Raw genomic sequence first — 5,734 nt, 5'->3', positions numbered from 1 at the left:
ACAGGTCATCAGCAACCCAATAGAGGGTGACAAAGTTAGTCACCGCTAAGTCCTTGGCTGGGGTATGATTTGAGGTAGTGTCTAGAGATGAGCTCTGTGATAAATGAAGGGAGGGGGTAGCTCCCTTTTATGGACACCCACCCAGCCAGTTAGCTATAAAACCCCTGTTAGTAGCTGTTCTCTACTTGCTTTACCTGTAAAGGTTTAACAAGCCCACAGGTAAAAGGAGTGAGCACCTGACCAAAAGAGCCAATGTGGGGGCTAGAACTTTTTAAAATTGGGAAAAAACTTCCCTTTGTCTGTGTGTTGTGGTTCTCCGGGAAAGAGGGGAACAGGGATCAGTTATGCTGTGAGAAGCTGAAAGCCAGGTATGAAAAACCATCAGATCATACCTAAAGATTTCTTAATTGAAACTGCAGAAATGTAAGTAAATTAGGGAATGTCTAAGAAGACGTGATTAGGATTATTTCTGTTTATTTCTTATTGGCTTGTGGATGCCTCTGTGCTAACCCCAAATGCTTTTTGTTTTGCTTGTAACCTTTAAGCTGGACCTCAAGAAGGTTATTCTTGATGTTTAAATTTTGTAAGAGGGTTTTTTAAATCTAGCAAAAGCCTAAGTTCCAGATATATATTCTTTCTGTTTGTTTTTAATAAAATTTACCTTTTTTAAGAATAGCATTGGATTTTTGGTGTCCTAAGAGGTTTGTGCTTATGTTGTTTAATTAGCTGGTGGCAACAGCTGATTTCCTTTGTTTTTCTTTCTCAGCTCTTCCCTGGAGGGGGGGTGAAAGGGCTTGAGGGTACCCCCACAGGAAGGAATTCCCAAGTGCGCCTTTCTGGTTTCAAACGGAAGCTAGTAACAGTTGGTGTGGATACCAGAAGGGGCAACCTGAGATGACACCCCACCATTGGGGTCAGCCCAAAGCCCCACATCGCAAAGAATCATATCAGGATTGGAAGGGACCTCAGGAGGTCATCTAGCCCAACCCCCTGCTCAAAGCAGGACCAATCACCAGACAGATTTTTGCCCTAGATCCCTAAATGGTCCTCCTCAAGGACTGAGCTCACAACCCTGGGTTTAGCAGGCCAATGCTCAACCCCCTGAGGTATCCCTCCCCCCCCCCAGGAGGAGCCCACCACACAGCCAGGGAGACCCCAGATGCCCTCTTGTCCCACCACCCCACTCTCCAACCACCCACCTCGCCCCAGCCCACCCTCAACTGGGCGATGCTTTTAATGTAATGAGCTGGGGCATGTGAAGGCCAACTGCCCCAAGAGCACCAGACGACTGCAACTCATCACCCCAGAGTCCCACCAAGAGCCTTCAGGCCCAGATGTCTCCCAAATACTCCCAGAGCAAAGGGAAACTGTGAGTGTGGGCAGGAGGAAGATTACTGTGTGGAGAGACACTGGAGCACAGGTGTCAGCTATCCACCAATCCCTGGTGGACCCCAAACTCTTTGAATCAGAGTGATGGTGCAACCCTTTAAGGCCAACTCTTTTAACTTGCCTACAGCCAAGTTGCCTGTCCAGTACAAGGGCTGCTCAGGAATATGGACTTTTGCAGTCTATGAGGATTATCCCATTCCCATGCTGCTGAAGAAGACTTAGCCAACCATGTGAGGCTAACAAAATGCGTGGGGATAGTCACCTGCAGCCAGGCTAAACAGGCCTCCACAACTAACTCCATTCTTGAGCCTCCTACAGGGACCCAATCAGAGGTGGTGAAACCAGACCCCAAACCAGAGTTTATGGCAGCAGTTGTAGATCCAGTTCCTGGGACCCAGCCAGAACTAGCCCAAGGATCGGAACTGGTGGAGCAGTCAGCACCAGAGCCTGTGCTTGCAACGCCACCAGAGTCAGGGGAGCCAGCACCAAAGGGTGCCACAGAGCCTGAACCTGCAGCAGCAGCAAAACTGGTGCAAGAAGCTCAACCGGAGGCTGAAATACAACCTAGTGCACCAGCGGAGAGTGGTTGACAATCAACGGAGACAACCACATCACCTGCATGGCTTCCAGTGGGACCAAGCCCAAGTCCACAACCCAGCGAGGAACTAATGTCTCCAGCATCAAGGGAGCAGTTCCAGCCAGAGCAGGAAGCAGATGAAAGCCTCAAGCGAGCTTGGACGGCATCACGGGGCGACCCACCGCCTCTTAGCTCTTCCAATACATATAGGTTTGTTGTAGAAGAAGGACTCTTATACAAGGAGACCCTTTCTGGTGGGCAGAAAGAGGACTGGCATTCTCAGAGACAGTTGGTAGTTCCAACTAAGTATAGGGAAAAGCTCTTAAGCTTAGCCCACGATCACCCTAGTGGCTATGCTGGGGTGAACAGAACCAAAGACCGTTTGGGGAAGTCAATTCAGTGGGAGGGAATGGGCAAGGACGTTCCTACTTATATCCGGTCTTGTGAGGTATGCCAGAGGGTGGGAAAGCCCCAAGACCAGGTCAAGGCCCCTCGCCAGCCACTCCCCATAATTGAGGTTCCATTTCAGCATGTAGCTGTGGATATTCTGGGTCCTTTCCCTAAGAAGATACCCAGAGGGAAGCTGTATGTGCTGTCCTTCATGGATTTTGCCACCTGATGGCCGGAAGCAGTAGCTCTAAGCAATACCAGGGCTAAAAGCATAAGCCAGGCAATGGCATACCTTTTTGCCAGGGTAGGTTGCCCTCAAACATCCTTACGGATTTGGGAACTAACTTCCTGGAAGGGACCATGAAACATCTTTGGGAAGCTCATAGGGTGAACCACTTGGTTGCCACCCCTTACCACCACCAAACAAACGGCCTAGTGGAGAAGTTTAATGGGACTTTGGGGGCCATGATACATACATTCGTGAATGAGCACTCCAATGATTGGGTGTTATAGCAGTTGCTCTTTGCCTACAGGGCTCCATCACGTCTCAGTTTGGGGTTTTCACACTTTGAACTCGTATATGGCCACAAAGTTAAGGGGCCATTACAGTTGGTGAAGCAGCAATGGGAGAGGGTTACATCTTCTCCAGGAACTAACATTTTGGATTTTCTAACCAACCTGCAAAACATCCTCAAGGACTCTCTAGCTCTTGCTCGAGAAAACCTACAGAATGCTCAACAAGAGCAAAAGGCCTGGTATGATAAACATGCCAGAGAGCGTTCCTTCAGAGTAGGTGACCAAGTCATGGTCCTGAAAGCGCTCCAGGCCAATAAGATGGAAGCGTCATGGGAGGGGCCATTTATGGTCCAAGAGTGCCTGGGAGCTGTTAATTACCTCATAGCGTTTCCAGAACCTACCCTAAAACCTAAAGCATACCATGTTAATTCTCTAAAGTCCTTTTATTCCCAAGAAATCAAGGTTCTCCAGTTTACAGCCCAGGAGAGAGATGGCACTGAGTGGACTGAAGGAGTCTACTATGAAGGAAAAAGCAACGGTGGTGTAGAAGAGGCGAGCCTTTCCATAACCCATAACCAGTTAGTCTCCACCTTAGACTTTACTAAGGGATACTGGCAAGTGCCGCTAGATGACCCAGCCAAGGAAAGGTCAGCCTTCATCACCCATGTAGGGTTGTATGAATTTAATGTGCTCCCTTTTTGACTGCGAAATGCATCTGCCACCTTCCAGAGACTGGTAGATAACCTTCTGGCTGGATCTGGGGAATTTGCAGTCGCCTACCTTGACAATGTGGCTATATTCTCAGATTCATGGGCAGAACACTTGAAACACTTCCAAGCTGTCTTCCAGCGCATAAGGGAGGCAGGATTAACTGTTAAGGCAAAAAAAAAGGCAAATAGGCCTAAGCAGGGTAACGTACCTTGGACACCAGGTGGATCAAGGAACTATCAACCCCCTACAGGCTAAAGAAATGCTATCCAAAATTGGCCTGTTCCTAAATCAAAGAAGTAGGTCCAATCCTTCTCGGGCTTGGCCGGGTATTACCAACAATTTGTACCACACTACAGCCAAATTGCCACCCCACTGACAGACCTGACCAGGAAAAAACAGCCAAATGCAGTTCAGTGGACTGAGAAGGGTCAGAAAGCCTTTAACCACCTTAAGGCGGCGCTTACGTCTCACCCTGTAGTAAGGGCCCCAGACTTCGACCAACCGTTCATCGTAACCACAGATGCATCTGAGCGTGGTGTAGGAGCAGTTTTAATGCAGGAAGGACCAGATCAACAATTCCATCCTCTTGTGTTTCTCAGCAAAAAACTTTCTGAGAGGGAAAACTACTGGTCAGTCTCAGAAAAAGAATGTTAAGCCATTGTGTATGCTGTGGAGAAGCTACGCCCATATATTTGGGGACGGCAGTTCCACCTGCAGACTGAACATGCTGCACTGAAGTGGCTTCACACAGTCAAAGAGACTAACAAAAACTTCTTCAGTGGAGTTTAGCTCTTCAAGACTTTGATTTTGAAATACAACACATTTCAGGAGCCTCTAACAAAGTGGCTGATGCACTCTCCTGGGAAAGTTTCCCAGAATCAGCTGGGTAAAAATGTCCCTGTGTTCTAAGTCATTGTAGTCCTTAAAATGTGAAAAGTACTGTTTAGTTCTTCATGTAATTATTAGTAAACTTAGAGGTGCATGTATCTTATTAACTGTTTCCTAAATCTCCAGGAAGAAATCCCAGCCGGTGTGGACCCAACTTGAACCAGGCTGGCCAGCACCATCTGTGATTTGGGGTGTGTGTGTGTGATAAATGAAGGTGGGGGTAGCTCCCTTTTATGAACACCCAGCCAGCTAGTTAGCTATAAAACCCCTGTTAGTAGTTGTTCTCTACTTGCTTTACCTCTAAAGGATTAACAAGCCCACAGGTAAAAGGAAAGGAGTGGGCACCTGACCAAAAGAGCCAAGTTTCTTTGTTTGTTTTTAATAAAATTTACCTTTGTTAAGAACATAAGAATGGCCCTACTGGGTCAGACCAAAGGTCCATCTAGCCTAGTATCCTGTTTTCTGACAGTGGCCAGTGCCAGGTGCCCCAGAGGGAATGAACAGAACAGGTAATCATCAAGTGATCCATCCCCTGTTGCTCATTCCCAGCTTCTGAAAAACAGAGGCTAGGGACACCATTCCTGCCCATCCTGGCTAATAGCTATTGATGGACCTAAGAACAGTATTGGATTTTTGGTGTCCTAAGAGGTTTGTGCATATGTTGTTTATTCAGCTGTTGCCACCAGCTAATTTTCTTTGTTTTTTTTCTCAGCTCTTCCCCGGAGGGGGTGTGAAAGGGCTTGAGGGTACCCCACAGGAAGGAATTCCCAAGTGCGCCTTTCTGGTTTCAAAGGCGTTTTCTGCACTTGGGTGGTGACAGCATCTACCCATCCAAGGTCAGAGAGAAGCTGTAACCTTGGGAGTTTAATAATACAAGCCTGGAGTGGACAGTATTAATTTTTAAAATCCTTGTGAGGGCCCCCCTTCTGCACTCGAAGTGCCAGAGTGGGGAATCAGCCTTGACAAGCTGTTATAGAATGTCCTTTGTAGGGATCCATACTCACAAACCCTTTGTGATGAGTCACCTCATATCCCTATGACATCGTGGCAACTATCAGCAACCAGCTCAGTCTCTTTCTGCTCTTGAGACAGGAAGCACCACCTCTACAGTACTCTTGGAGTGGGCAGAGACAGGACAACCTTTTAAAAAAAAACACTTAAAAAAAGGCGCTACGAAACCCCCAACTTGTTTGGTTTGGTTTCATATGCCCACCTGTCTTGCAGGGCTCTGGTGGGAATTGCCAAGGGCAGGTGGAAAGGGCT

This window comes from Emys orbicularis, chromosome 10 (assembly GCF_028017835.1).
Source record: "Emys orbicularis isolate rEmyOrb1 chromosome 10, rEmyOrb1.hap1, whole genome shotgun sequence".
Taxonomy (NCBI): domain Eukaryota; kingdom Metazoa; phylum Chordata; order Testudines; family Emydidae; genus Emys; species Emys orbicularis.
This window is presented reverse-complemented; position numbering follows the sequence as displayed.